The sequence below is a fragment of the Cornus florida genome, unplaced genomic scaffold (assembly GCF_030987335.1).
Source record: "Cornus florida cultivar Cherokee Brave unplaced genomic scaffold, ASM3098733v1 CherokeeBrave_3.0.0_Hap2_Chr04, whole genome shotgun sequence".
Classification (NCBI taxonomy): Eukaryota; Viridiplantae; Streptophyta; class Magnoliopsida; order Cornales; family Cornaceae; genus Cornus; species Cornus florida.
In genome coordinates this window covers 59,521,054-59,537,422 of record NW_026775574.1, presented here as the reverse complement: position 1 = coordinate 59,537,422, position 16,369 = coordinate 59,521,054, and the positions used below count along the sequence as shown (strand labels likewise).

At 33.4% G+C, this 16,369-nt stretch overlaps 1 pseudogene; it reads right to left on the bottom strand.

The window, feature by feature from the left end:
• Positions 1 to 14,767: 14,767 nt before the first annotated feature.
• Positions 14,768 to 14,866, bottom strand: LOC132305773 (small nucleolar RNA R71; annotated as a pseudogene).
• Positions 14,867 to 16,369: the final 1,503 nt, after the last annotated feature.

Sequence of the window (16,369 nt, the reverse complement as noted above, 5' to 3'; positions counted from 1 at the left end):
GAATAGAGTCTATGACAAACAATGGCTAATTTTCGGATTTGCAAATTATACTTAACACCTTTTAACAATTATGCAATAATCAATATATGGATATAAGCAATTAATAGCATAAATGTAAAGGAGATAAAGGAAGAGAGATTGCAAACATTCACACGACGATTTTAGCGAGGTTCGAAAACTCCTACTCCTCGGCTCAAGACCCTTCTTGAGACTTCCCAATCCACTATGGCACCTCCTTACGGGTGGAAAGTAAACATTTACATGAAGCAGCACATTACTTCACCTTACTAAGAGATAACCTCTCTTAGTCTTCTTTTGGGTCACACCAACCCTTACAAATTGAAGCAAGTTTGTTTCTTCTTTCTTGAGCCATACCAGCCCTTACAAATGAAGATCAGATTTTGTTGCATACAAATATATCTATCAAAGATTGATATGCAAATATTAGCTCACAACTTTCAACTCACTCTAGAGTATATATATGAAAAGATTGAAACTCGATACTCTATGAATGATATGGGATGAGAGAGTATGATATGAATGAAGAACAAAAGCTCTTATAATGCTAAAAGATGTCTCTCAAGTGTAGCGACATCAAATCCTGAAGTCCCCTTACTCTATTTATAGAGTTTCAGCAGCTAATGCAAAAATATAGCTGTTGTGCACGAGTTTCAAGGCAAAATAGCCGTTCAGATTCGAATCTGTGCATGTTCGGTCGACCAAAATGAAACACCATTGTGTTTCGGTCGTCTGAAATGGTTTAAGTTGTCTATGATTCTGATGCGACCTGAGCGTGTGCACAAAATAATGCACAACACTTTAGGTTTTGAAATAATGTCAAGTGGGCATCATATTTTATAATTTATAAAACCGCTAGACACTTGTACTCTGAAGTATATAGTGAGTAGGGATCGAACCCAAGAGACCCTTGGCTTGGATTTAAATAAGACAATTGGTTTTAACAAGTGATTACCAAGAGAGAGAGAGAGAATAAAAGTGATGGTTGGTTGATTAAGCTAGTGAACAATTAAATTAAAATGTAATGAAAATAAACTATGTTAGAGATAGGGGTTTAAGAGATAGAAGAAAATTCTTAAGGTTTGTTGGAATCACCACTAAGCTCATGCAATTAACCATTTGTTTTCCATTAATGGGGAGAACATTGTTGTAATTAAAATGTAGCTACAATCAATGGCACAATTTGCATATGTAAGCATGATCATCCAATTCATTTGTAATGCATTGCCTACCTAACCAACAAGTAAACTAAGTGTTGAACAACACACCAATCTTGAGGCCTAACCTATCTTACCAATCAACAAATGCATCCAATGAGAACATACATCAAGTAGATAATACCAATTTCAATCATGATGATGGATTGATTAATCAAGTGTAGATTACCTATCTAATGGCAGGTAAACTAGGGTGTAGTACAACCTATCAAGACAAAACCTAACTCATCAAATTCATTGACCATTTGCATTTAATCCATGATCAAGAAAATGATACAAATTGCATATAATAAGTGTGGACTATCAATTTCAAGTATGAATTGTCTAATCATAGTACAACTCATCAAGAATAAAGCATAGACCATCAAATTAGTTAACAATTGCATCCATTAATTACCATGCCATGGCCTTCAAGTATAATTCTCAAATAATCACTCATAGACATGCAATTAACATAGAGAACTAATAAAAGAATTAATCTTTAACATTTATTAAAGAGTATATAATCCTAAATTAATCACATATAGACATGTAACCAAAATAGAGAAATAATGGAAGGATTAATCAACAAAAATCTTGGAACATCCAAATATATAATCACAAGACCATAACATCAACTACAACAATATATTAATCTCCCCAAAAATAAAAATACAAGGGTTTAAAAATACATAAACTTAGGGCTTAACCAAGCCCTAAGTGGAGATCTAGCCCATCATGGTTGTAGTGATCAAGGTGTCAATAGGACTCTCCTCCATGCTTTGCTCCTTCTTCCTCTTCTTTTATGCTCAAGGGAGATGAGTGTGTAGATGTTTTTGAAACCCTTGTGCCTCCCTTCTTCTCTTTCTTCTCACCCTCGCTTTTCACCTGAGAGAACGTGATATCTCTGTCCAGAAAAAAATAAAACTTAAAAATCTAATAAATTAAAAACTCTCTTAAATAAAATAATACTAACCCTAAACTAATGGCTTACTGGGTCTTAAGTAACAAACCCTATTAAAGCTCATAAATTACAAAAATAAGCCCAAAATAAGAAAATCCTGTAATGTTGCCAAGTCCTGGGGGATCGATCCCCCAAGAGTTGGAAATTTCCTTTAAGCCCTATTTAGCTCCATTTTGGCCCCGAGCTCATTGGTTGCTTCTTCATCTTTGGGAACATCATCAAAGGCATGAGAATGACCGCTTTTGAAGAATAAACACACTATACGAGCAATGGGCTGTGACCTCCTTTTTGCCATTTTCTGAGCTTTTTCTGAATATCTTTGCTTGACTCCAAAAAGGCTTTAATGAACCAAAATTAGCTCATTTTAACTTTATTACCCTGAAATACACATAAACATAAATTAGGACTAAAACATGAAATTAAGATAGATGCAAAGACTGAAATACCCTAACTTAGGTATTGAAATGTGCAACATTTAAGCACTTATCAGATTCCTTATTTCGGTAGACCAAAATAATTCACCTTTTGTTTCTGTTGACCGAAACTACTTCCTCCATTGTTCCAAACTATTCTGTGAGAATCAGCTCGTCCGATTCATTTACCTCATTTATTTTGGTCGTCCAAAATAACTTGCCTATGCATTTTAGTCTGTCGAAATGAAACTGCATCTCCAAGAATTTTGTTTAAGATGAAACAGTCTGTACACAGGACATCTGCACGTACCTTATTTCCATTGAAAACATTTAAGTAAATGTCTTTACAGTATTTATATGTCCATTTATTTTAAGTTTACAATGTAAATAAGGTAATACCCCCCATTTGGATTCAATAAAAAATACTAGAAAATTGAAATCCAACTAAATCAAAATGTAGAAATTCAGTTTTAGTACAAATTTGGATTTCCGACAGTTTTGGTAAAAATGAATCCTCATGTAGACCAATGTAGACTTGGCTAAAAATTCTGATAAAATCAGTTTAGACTAGTTGAAGTATAAAGAGTTATTACCGGAAAAAATTATTTTGAAATAATCATTATTTCAAAAATTCATTTTTCACACTTAACCAAAAACACAGTTTTTCATGACGTACATTCTGAGATCCTAATGTCCGTTACCAACTCATGGTAATAAAGGCTTCCCATGCCTTAATTGTTGACCAATATGAATTATATGAGTGATGTGCATGGTCTTAATATTTCTAGTACAAGTGATGAGTTCTTTTAAAACTTATGCAAGCTTGAACTAATTCACTCTTTAGCAATGACTTCATGTGCAATAATATATGAATGAAGTGCATAGTCTATTGCTAATGAATATAGGAACATATGAATGATGATATGATATGCATAGTCCTATAGAGATGAGTTTCAAATGGATTCATAAATACTTTGATATTGAATCCTAAACACTCACCATCCTATCTACCCCTTTCTTCATACTTTGTCAATGATCGTGTAGGCTTTCAGGTAGACTCGCTTTCTTCCTTTCTTTGAGTTGTTTTCTTGCTTATTGTACTCCAAGCTCTATTTGGATGGACTTTTCATTTGGTTCCTTACAACTTCATGTCTTCTTTGTCTCTTTTGTTTTCCATAGATGTGATCTTGAGTAATGGAATACTTTGAATGATCTTTCATGCTTCATTGAGGTCATCCTTTGAATGTGAATAATCTATAACACTCAATGTAAATATTAGTCCTTAAACATCATTAATGATTTGTTATCATCAAAACCTCTAGATTTTCCTTAGATGGAATCCTTAAGGTTAACAATCTCCCCCTTTTTGATGATAACAAAATATTGATATGTTCATAAGTAAGTGGAGTAGCATTTGAAAAATGCTCCCTCTATCAAAGTGCATTCAATGAACATAATGTTATAAAATAACATGCTTGTACATTGTTCATGAATTTTAGACATTAACATGCATATAAGATTATTTTCCTTTTCAAGAGATTTCTATAAATCTCCCCATATCAACATGCTTCTATCAAAATATATATATATCATTCATTTGACATGTAAGAATAAGTATGATAACATAATAATATATAATATGAAGCATTTGATCCAACAACTAGAGGCATTTTCCCCCTTAATACGAAACAACATAGCATTTCACACATCACACTTTTTTCCCCCTTTGTCATCTCAAAAAGGTGGGAGGCCTAAACAATTTCATTAAGCATTTATCATTAAGTATAATGAAGTGATGGCATCAAGAATTGGCAATATAGTGGTAATGACTATAATATGCTTTAGAATGCAATATATAAGCAATTATATCATAAGATACCAATTTTATTGATAGCATGAGTTAAATAGATCATTAAGGTTCATGACATATACAAAAATATACATAAGACATAAACCAAAGAATGAAGCATAAACTCAAATAGGCAAAAAAATATACAAAAGTATACATAGCAAAGCGTGATAAGAAAATAAAAATGAAATATGAACTAGAATGAACCAAAAGGCAAAAACCTTTTAAGGCAAATCTAGGAATTTAAGTGTACTTCAATCCTAATATATTTTTCCATTTGATATTTTCAAGAATGAGGGAAAATTTTATTAATATGATGACCAATAAGTCATTTTGTAGCATGTTTGACAATATTCAAAGTAAGTCAATTAGGCTTAGCAAATCATGCAATATTCCTTCTCAAGAGATTATCAATAATCTCCCCCTATGAGTATGCTTTCATTTATATTATATATCAAGTATTATGGATATGTTAGATAATGCAATAAAACAATGATATATGAAATGAGCCATTGATGCCAAAGATCTTCTTTTTATAAGCATATGATTGAATGATCAAAATCTTATAAGGCAAGAGACATACAAGGCATATATGCAAGTGGTGGCATTACACCTAGTGATATGCAATGAATTTCCAATAATGCAAAAACATATTTTCTTGGACAAGTATGATTAGAAATAATTGGCTACATGATTGTACATGTGGATGAGCTCAATATTTCTCTTATACATTTTTCTTTAAAATGTGATCTCAAGGTATCTCATGAAGTTCTAAAGTGCTAAAAATGGATATATCAAAGTAGAATAACACTTAATATCACATTAGCCATCTAAGCTAGAACAAAGTGTTCTTTAAGAATTATAATCCCAATATTAAAGTGTCAAATAAATATGTGAATTATGATTTTCATGACACTAATGGAGTTTTATATCTTTAAAGAATTCAAGTTTACACATCATGCTAATTTTAATTCATTTTGCATGCAAAAGGTAAACTTATTTGCACAAATCATAAATGTTGATTTAAGGATAGTATATAAGTAGAATCAACATATTTTCATCAATGGTTTTGCAAACACATATATATATATATCAATTTTGTCAAAAACCATCAATTTTGAGAAAATCACTAAGCCTTTAAAAGAAAACTCTATGAGCTTATTTTAATCACATAAGGCAATCGATAATTTTAAATATATAGTTCAAAATTTTATATATTTCAAATCCGAGTGATTTTTCTTTAGACTTTTTAGATATGAAGTTAATAAGTCATGCATTTGACAAAAATCATTTCATGCACAAACATGTAGCATTCTTATTGCTTTAATTCAAAGTCATATGTGCACAAAGACATATATACAAGGCATTTTATTGGTTAAACTCTTGGGAACACATTCTAGCTTAATTACCAATAATGATCCACAATGCATATTATGATGTAGATTTTAAAACTCTTCAAGTACTGGTGCTGCACACACATCGGTCGATCAAAATGATTCTATCGGTCAGCCGGTTTACATCCCTAAAGCAATTTTGATTTGCTTATTTCGGTCGGCCGGATTGAAGTTTCGGTCTGCCGAAATAGCTATTTCGGTCGTCCGGTTTTAGCTTCGGTCGACCAGTTTGTACAGGAATACAAAACCAGTAAATATCCTCATTGAAATAGAACTTGACTTTCCAGATTTGATCCAATTATTTTCAAGTTCAAATAATTTCATATTATGTGCTAGTGATGCCAAGAATGTAAGTGAATCATTTTAATAACACAAAGGCATATAAATGAATTTCTAGATATAGCTACTTAAAATAAATTCAAATGAAGTAGCTTTTAACATTTTTGAGTGACTTTCTTTAATGGCATGTAATTCCAAATATCTTTCACAAATTTAGTCTTAAGAGTCTCTTAACTAAAATCTATGAAACGAATGACAACAAGTTCATGCTAGCATATCTAAGTCATCTAATTCAAGACAAGCTACTTTATCATAGATATTTTTGTAACAAGTAGGATTCATGTCAAGATCACCAACCACATTAATTATGCCATGACTAGATATAGAAGTGATAATATAGTCCTTATCACATTGCACAATTAAGTCACGTTTAAGCTTATCAACTAAAAGCACACTTGCGATGAAGAAGAGGATATTTACCGAGACAAATAATTTTATTAGTTTTGGCATGGTTTCTCAGAGTAGTACACCTTTCATCCTTCTGATGTTGAGACGAATTTTATGACTTGATTTCTCTTCATGTGCTTTAGCCATTCATAATTGCATATCCAATTGTTGTTGAATGAAATATATTTTGAATCTACAAAGCATACTCAAGTGGTGGTCTTTGGTACCCCATTCTTTTAGGGTCCTTGTGAGTTAGCACACAATGATAAGGTTTCATTTGGAAACCAATTCAATACAAAGCACAAACGTGGTACTCACCTTAATTAACATGCTTCAAATTAAATCATCAATTTAAGTGACTCTAGCATGCTAATTCATTTGTCAATCATATAAGTGGATATACTTATGATTACATTTAACTCGATGAATCCATATGCGATGAATAATAATTGAGTGGAAAGCATAATTTCATATGTGGACCATAATGTAATTCCATGTGCATTATATGATGAAATTCAATAGATAATAATGAGATTCTTTCTAGGTGGGCAAAAATGAATAAAGTGCCCTTTTTAGAGATCTTTAAGAATTCAACAATTTGGAGTAAGAACTTTTCTTTCCAAAATTAAAATTTCATTTTCGAAGAGTGTTAGCTTGTTAGAAAGTGGTGTTTCTCTTGAGAACTACACTTTTCAAATCAATTTTGTCTAATTCTAAGTGTAGTATGCCAGATGCAATTCCAAGATTGTAATGCATGGATAAAATTATTTTAAATCAATAAAGCATGCATTAAAAATAGTTTGCATAAGCAATGAGTAATTGTAGAATGAAGATAAGAATTCCATAATAGATAATATATTATCATGGTCTTTATTTCTCTAGTGTAATACATTCAAGGACTCCTTATATGTGATGATTAAACTTTTAAGGATTTATTTTCGTTTAGCAACAGTTTGTTGATCATACATGATTCAAACATGCCAAAAGAGTCAAGCAATGAAAAGTTCATATAAAGTATAGCAATTACCATGCTTTTGTAGTTGTTCCCAATTGTAGTGCTCCTTTGCTTTGAGAGTGAAGAACTTGGAACATTTCTTACATCACATGTAGAACAACCATTGTCAATAAGCCATTTCTCTTTGGATGATGAAGATTCCTTCAAGCAACCCTATAAGGTAAACTTAGAAACTCTTCGTTTGGTACCCAAATTTTCTTGGGTTCATAAGTGTTAGGCAATGGCACAAAAGTTCCTTTTAGAACCCAAATCTTCTTGATCATTTTCATTTTTCTAAATGGACAATTGTGAATTTTGTGTCCTAACTTTTTACAATAATTGCATTTTGGATATTAAAAAGAACCTTTGTCAAATGAATCATTTAAGAGCTTTCTCTTTTTCAATGAGCATGCATCTTTATTGTAAGGATCATATCTAATCCCATTTTTGAAAGAGACCTTTCTTTGATTTCCAAGTATAGTATTCAAGTTCTCTTTTCTTTTGGTTAACTTTACTAAGATGTCATTTTGATCATCAATGACTTCTTTTGAAAAATTATTTTCGGAAACACAATCAATTGATGTTAATTCTTTATATAGTACATTATCTTTTTCCTTTTTCAAAGACTCATTTTCAATTTGAATCTTTTCTAATTCTTGCACAAGATAATGATTTTCATTTTTCAAAAAATCATTTTCTATTTGAACTTTTTCATGTCTTTGAGAAATATCATGATTATCCTTTTTAAGAGAATCACATTTTTCAAGCAATTTTTCTAGTACACCATGTAACTCTTTAAATGCATCATGTAAAATATTATGCTCATCAACTAACTCATTATAGGAATCATTTAAATCAAAAGAATCATGGTTGGAGTTTACCTCATCTTTGTCGGCCATAAGACAAAGAGCAATATCTTCATAATGATTAACCATATCTTTGATGTCATTTGCTTCTTTGCTAGAAGCTTGGAGAGTTTCACTCTTCTTTTGAATTGCTTCATTTTCTTCACTATAAGAAGATGAGTAAGTTCTAGCAAGATCATTCACATGATTAGTAATGTTAGTAAAACTAAAATTCATCTCATTATTTGAATCATTGTCATTCATGCTACAATATTCATTTTCATTGATAAGCATGCATAAATTTGATTCCTCAACATTATAAGTACTACCATGGAATATCTCAAGTGAGTTCCAAATTTCTTTTGTCATGTTATAATTTGCAATTCTATTGAACTCATTTTTGTTTAATGCACAATAAAGATTATTTATGGCTTTAGCATTGCATTGAATTAATCTACAGTCATTTGCAGCCCATTCTTTCTCTTCTTTAGGAACCATTGTCATTTATATTTCTTTCATAGGAATGAATGGTCCATTAACTATGGCAAGCCAAATTCTATAGTCTATGGATTGAAGAAAGTCTATCATTATTCTTTTCCAATAGCTATAGTTGGTTCCATCAAAAATTGGAGATCTATCAATACATTTCCCTTCTAGGTGTATGAATATGACATTGTTGACCATGATCGTACTCTAAGACGGTTAAGTCTTTTTAATTAGAGTTAGGCTCTGATACCAAGTGTTGCCTAAGTATTGACTCTAAAGGGGGGTGAATAGAGTCTATGGCAAATAATGGCCAATTTTCAGATTTGCAAATTCTACTTAACATCTTCTAACAATTATGCAATAATCAAGATATCGACATAAGCAATTAATAGCATAAATGTAAAGGAGATAAGGGAAGAGAGATTGCAAACATTCACACGGCGATTTTAGCGAGGTTTGGAAACTCCTACTCCTCGGCTCAAGACCCCTCTTGAGACTTCCCAATCCACTATGGCACCTCCTTACGGGTGGAGAGCAAACATTTACATGAAGTAACACCTTGCTTCACCTTGCTAAGAGATAACCTCTCTTAGTCTTCTTTTGGGTCACACCAAACCTTATAAATTGAAGCAAGCTTGTTTCTTCTTTCTTGGCCCACACCAGCCCTTACAAATGAAGATCAGATTTGTTGCATACAAATATATCTATCAAAGATTGATATGCAAATATTAGCTCACAACCTTCAACTCACTCTAAAGTATATATATGAAAAGATTGAAGTTCAATACTCTATGAATGATATGGGATGAGAGAGTAAGATATGAATGAAGAACAAAATCTCTTATGATGCTAAAAGATGTCTTTCAAGTGTAGTGATATCAAATCCTGAAGTCCCCTTACCTATTTATAGAGTTTCAGCAACTAATTCAAAAATATAGCTGTTGTGCACGGGTTTCAAGGCAAAATAGCCGTTCAGATTCGAATCTGTGCATGTTCGGTCAACCGAAATGAAACACTATTGTGTTTCGGTCGTCCGAAATGGTTTAAGTTGGCTATGATTCCTTATTTTGGTAGACCAAAATAATTCACCTTTTGTTTCGGTCGACCGAAACTGCTTCCTCCATTGTTCTAAACCATTCTGTGAGAATCGGCTCGTCCGATTCATTTGCCTCATTTATTTCGGTCGTCCAAAATAACTTGCCTATGCATTTCGGTCTACCGAAATGAAACTGCATCTCCAAGAATTTTGTTCTAAGTTAACAGATGAAACAGTCTGTGCACAAGACATCTGCACATACCTTATTTCCATTGAAAACATTTAAGTAAATGTCTTTACAGTATTTATATGTCTATTTATTTTAAGTTTACAATGTAAATAAGGAAGTACCCCCCATTTGGATTCAATAAAAAATACTAGAAAATTGAAATCCAACTAAATTAAAATGTAAAAATTCAGTTTTAGTACAAATTTGAATTTCCGACAGTTTTGGTACAAATGAATCCTCATGTAGACCAATGTAGACTTGGCCAAAAATTCTAATAAAATCAGTTTAGACTAGTTGAAGTATAAAAAGTTATTACCGGGAAAAATTATTTTGAAATAATCATTATTTCAAAAATTCATTTTTCACACTTAGTCAAAAATACAGTTTTTCATGACGTGCATTCTGGGGTCCTAATGTCCGTTACTAACTCATGGTAATGAAGGCTTCCCATACCTTAATTGTTGACCAATATGAATTATATGATTGATATACATGGTCTTAACATTTCTAGTATAAGTGATGAGTTTTTTCAAAGCTTATGCAAGCTTGAACTAACTCACTCTTTAGTAATGACTTCATGTGCAATAATATATGAATGAAGTGCATAATCTATTGCTAATGGATATAGGAACATATGAATGATGATATGATATGCATGGTCCTATAGAGATGAGTTTCAAATGGATTCATAAATACTTTGACATTGAATCCTGAACACTCACCATCCTATCTACCCCTTTCTTCATGCTTTGTCCATGATCGTGTAGGCTTTCAGGTAGACTCGCTTTCTTCCTTTCTTTAAGTTGTTTTCTTGCTCGTTGTACTCCAAGCTATTTTTGGATGGACTTTTCATTTGGTTCCTTGCAACTTCATGTTTTCTTTATCTCCTTTGTTTTCCATAGATGTGATCTTGAGCAATGAAATACTTGGAATGATTTTTCATGCTTCATTGAGGTCATCCTTTGAATGTGAATAATCTATAACACTCAATGTAAATATTAGTCCTTAAACACTATTAATGATTTGTTATCATCAAGACCTCTAGATTGTCCTTGGATGGAATCCTTAAGGTCAACAAAATTGTCTCTCCCCGGTGTTTTAGAGCTTGAATTTTAGGCTATGTTTGGTATGATGAGAAAGAAAAAAATAATAATAATATTAGTTATGAGGAAAATGAAAGGAAAGGGAATGGAAGGATAATTTTAATCCCCTATCGTGTTTGGTTGATTAATGAAAAGAAAAAAAAAAAAAAAAAAGGATAATAATCATATTTGAAAAAAGAAAAAGAAACTGTTTTAATAAAGGGATAATTCCATAAAAATGGTGTTTTGGAGGTTAAAGGACAAATAGATGGAGTCAAATTGTAGTTTCCCAAATTTATGGAGTTTTCTCAAATTCTGACCTGTACATGTAATTTTACTGGAGATCATTTTTTCATTCCCAAACTGCCCATCATATATTATTATGAATTGACCTAACTACCCCTTCAAGCTAACCTAAACCCAAAAGCCTATGCAGTTGATGAGCGCTGAAAAGTGCGCATTTAAACCCCTTAAGTTTAGGTATTTTAGGACTTGTATCCATCTTATTTTCCCGCTTTAAATTGATTTTGTATTATTTTCATTTTCAGGTACTTATCCCCAAAATAAGCTAACTCTGCTAAATAAAAGCATAATTGAAGCAATCTTGAGATGAATCAAAGAAAGGAGCAAAGTGGGAGCAAAAGGAAGCAGGTGGTGGAAATTCAGCAAGTTCGATCGATCTCAGAAAATATTTGATCGATCGAAAATTCATCGATCTCAGCATTTCAAAATGGATCCAAGCTCTTTTGTCCTTATCCAAAGATCCCACAAAGTTCTATCGATCCACTTTCTTCCGATCGATCGAAAAGATTCCATCTTATCCAGATGTACCACACTACCTACCACACTTGTTTCTTTTCCAAAAATATCTTCAAAGTATCTCAGATTTGTTTTTATCCAAAAAGGCGCCGCCATAGAGGATCGATCAAGCTTAAATTCGATAGATCTCAGCCATGTTTGATAGATCTCACCATAAGTTCGATCGATCGAATTTCCTCAAGTCCGAAAAAAGACAAAATCCAACTCTTTGAAAGTTGTCTCATAACCAATCATTGAAGGAATGTTGGAGTGCGAGCCCAGACCATTAAGGTGACATTTTAACCTACTTATATAAGGAATATAAGCCACTTTTACAAAAAGACTTTTGACACAATTTCCATATCACATTCTTAGTAAGAAAGAAAAGAAGAGAAGAGACTAGAGACACAAGTTTGGAGTTTTTCCATCCACCAAGAAGAGGAATAATTTCATCCATGGAGTTAGCCCTTGAGGGTTGGAGAAGCACATCCATGAGTAGCTAGACATCCTCTTGGGGCTAAAGTTAGCCCTAAGCATGATTTCTATATCTTGATTTATGTATTTTTGAGGAGATTTGTATTGTGATAAATGTTTTGACATATTTATATACATAGATCTTGTTTATTCAATAATTTATGTGGTTTAATGCTTCCAATTGATCATTTCATTCTATCCATATGTCTATGTATGCTAGAATAGATGTTCATGTGTTTGTCTCTATTTCTTGTGTTATTAATGCATGTCTATGTGTATTGATGCTATAGATCTAGAGATTGTCAAGACATGGTGCTTAATAGAATGCTCTTGTGGTTTATTTGATGGTTCATACTCATTTCTTGATGGATTGTGCTTCTCCCTTAGTTTAATTAGTTTAATTTCATGTTACTAGCTTAATTATAGTGTAGTTGTAGTTTAGATGTTAAATGGGAGGACAATCCATACTTGTTGTTTGATGTTCCATACTTATGAACGCAAGTAGCATATATCTCTAACCTTGTAATGTGTTTGGTTTGTGAGCTTAAAGAAAGAATTAATGGCTTAGTTTGATATATTGTGTTATCCACCATATTGCTTAGACAATATATGCTTAATTTGTCATCCATGCTTGTTGAAACAACCACACACTTACACTATGTTGCAATACATGTGTTTCCCCCTCATTAATCATTCATTAAGAGTGTAGAAAAGTTATGTTTAGTGGTGATTTCTAAATCGCAAGATCTCTCTCTTTTATTTTCTCTCTATTGCATTTAATTATTTACTTTAGTTTAAATTGCATCTTAGTGTAATTCAACCACCAACCAATCTTTTGATCACTCAACTTACTAACCCTAATCTCGATTTCACAACCTAATACGACCCAACAATCCTTTGGGACGATCCCTACACGCCCTAACTATATTTTTAGTGAAAGGTAGTAGTGGCAATTTCTAAATGTAAAACTTGGCCACATTCATCATAGCCCTACACCACTATCTTTTAGTACTTTAACTTTGGATTGGGGACGGCACAACACCAAGTTTTTGGCACCGTTGCCAGGGATTGATTGAAGGCAACGTCGTATTTGTGGAATCAATTAGGAATTAATACTCTTTTGATCGTGTCTTTACTTTGTTTTCATTTTGGTTACTTATTGTGTTGGTTCTTGTTTGACTAGGTGCATTGAAAAGAAGGTGAGCAAAGGAGCATTTCAAGCAAGGAGCTAAACAAAAGTAAGGAAAAAGCTAAAATCTAAAAATTTTCAAGGCTAAAATTGAAAATTAAATTGAAGTGCTAAAGGACCCTTTGTGAGCTCTTTCTTAACTCAATCTCTAGTTAAATCTTCGGCCCGCGTGGAAGCTTGCATTTCAATTCTTAGATAAATCGTGAGCCCGCGTGGAGGCAATTTTATTTTTCTTTGCATATTGTTAATAGCATGGGAGTATGGGATCATTGTATGTGGAGGAAGTTTGTTGATTATTGATTTGTTGCGAAGGTGAAGTGATTGTTCATTACTTGTTGCCTGTTGTGTTTTGTTGTGCATGCATGGTCGTAGGTTATTAAATCCTACTCTTGTCCCTCGTAATTTGAATCTTGAAACTATTGTTCGTACACCTAGGGGAAGGGGTAATTTTGATCATTCTACAATGGAAGAACATAATGAAGACCATGTGGAGGACCTTGGTCACATAGACCAACAAGGCATCCTCCACCCCAATATGCATCATGATAACATGCAAGTACCATTAGGCATGCCGAGGCCATTCATTCACTCACCACAATAACAAGGCCAAGTTCCATTGGGAATGCCAAGGCTAATCTATGTTCCACAACCTTCCATCATTCAAGGCAATCAAGGTGCCCATGTTGTACCTCCAATTGCTAATCCTCCCCTTGCTTTAAGAGATCACTACGTGCCTAATGAATACAATGCACCCATATGCATTCAATTGCCACCATTTAGAGCACACCACTATGAGATCAAACCACAAACCATTCAAATGCTTCCTAACTATCATGGACTTCCAAGTGAAGAACCTTACAAGCATTTTGATGAGTTTTTTGAAGTATGTTCCACCGTGAGATACACGGACATGCCGGAAGAGGTCTTAAGGCTTAAACTTTTTCCATTCACCCTTAAAGACAAGGCAAAATACTGGTTTAACAATCTTAGGCCTTTTTCAATAACTTCTTGGGCAGAAATGCAACAAGAGTTCTTGAAGAAGTACTATCCGGTTTCTAAGACCAATGCTATGAAAACCTCAATTCAAGAGTTTTCACACGGGGATGGGGAAACGTTCCATGAGGCATGAGAAAGATTCAATGAATTGCTTAGGAAGTGTCCACATCATGACATGCCCAAATGGCAATTAGTTCAATATTTCTTTGAGAGCTTATCGGACAATTACAAGGGCATGGTTGATGCTTCCATGGGTGGCTCTTACATTGATAGGCATGAGGATGACGTGTGGCGTCTTTATAAGAGCATGAGTGAAAATTCCTTGCATCGAACTTTATCTTCTAAGAATGGTAGGAATTCAAGTGGAAGGAAGAGTGTTGGCTTACATCAAGTTAACCATTCCAATGAAATAACCATCGAGATGAAATCTTTATCTCAAAGGTTTGATCAATTCTTGATCAACCAAAGCTCAGCAAATCAAGTATCTTCTGTCCTTAACCATTCCCATCATGCATCCAATGAGACATGTATGACCTGTTCAAATGTTTTACATTCTACTTCCAATTGTCCCCATGGACATATGCAAAATGAGCATCATGAACAAGTCAATGCAACTTTTGTTAATTAAGGGAACAATCCTTATGGTAATCACTATAATCCTAGTTGGAGGAATCACCCGAATTTCTCTTGGAGAAACCAAGGGGAAGGCTCATACCCTCCCCAATGTGGTTTCCAAGGGAAGTATGTTCCACCTCCAATGCAAAGCCAAGGTTCCCAAAGATATAGACCATTTCAATCACAACGAAATCAATTTTCTAATTCTCATTTTCCTAATCAACCATTATATTCTCAAGGAAATGCTAGGAGTCCTGCTTTTGAAGAGAAAGTTTTGACCGCTCTAGGCACTCTAAAGGCGAACATTCAATTGTTTCATTCTCATTCTCAATCCATTGCTAAGCTAGAAACCCAAGTAGGGGCAAATAGCTAGTACTTTAAATGCTAGAGAGAAAGGGAAAATACCTTTGAATGCCCCACAAAAGCAACAATGTGTTGTGGAGACTCATTCTTGTGGAGACTCATTCCTAATTGGAAGGTCACACAATAGGGCATGTCAACGCGGTGACTACCTTGAGAAGTGGGAAGATTGTGGACAACCAAGTGGGTATGTCTAATGAAGAGAGTGAACCGGTGCAACCACAAGTTGACACACGTCCTGTTTCTCATCCTATTCCTCCTTCATTGCATATGCATGATCTTTCAAATGAGAATATCTTGAAAAGTGATTTTGAAAATAAAAATTTGCAAAATGATTTCAAAACTTCCTATGTTGAAGTGACTTCTAAGAAAATGTCTGAAAATATTTTTGAGCCAAGAGCTCTATTTCCGGATGCTTTAAAAGGATCCATTTCAATTGACAAGCAAAAGGCCAAAACAAATGAAATTATGGATGTGTTTAGGCAAGTGAAAGTTAATCTTCCAATTTTGGATGCAATCAAGCAAATTCTGGCTTATGCCAAGTTTTGAAAGACTTATGCACCAAAAAGAGGAAGAACAAAAACCAAGCACCTAGGAAAGTGGTCTTAACTGAGCAAGTAAGCTCAATTTTGTAGCATAACACTCTTCCAAAGTTTAAGGACCCCGGTTCACCTACCACTTCAAGCATAATTGGAGATCATATCA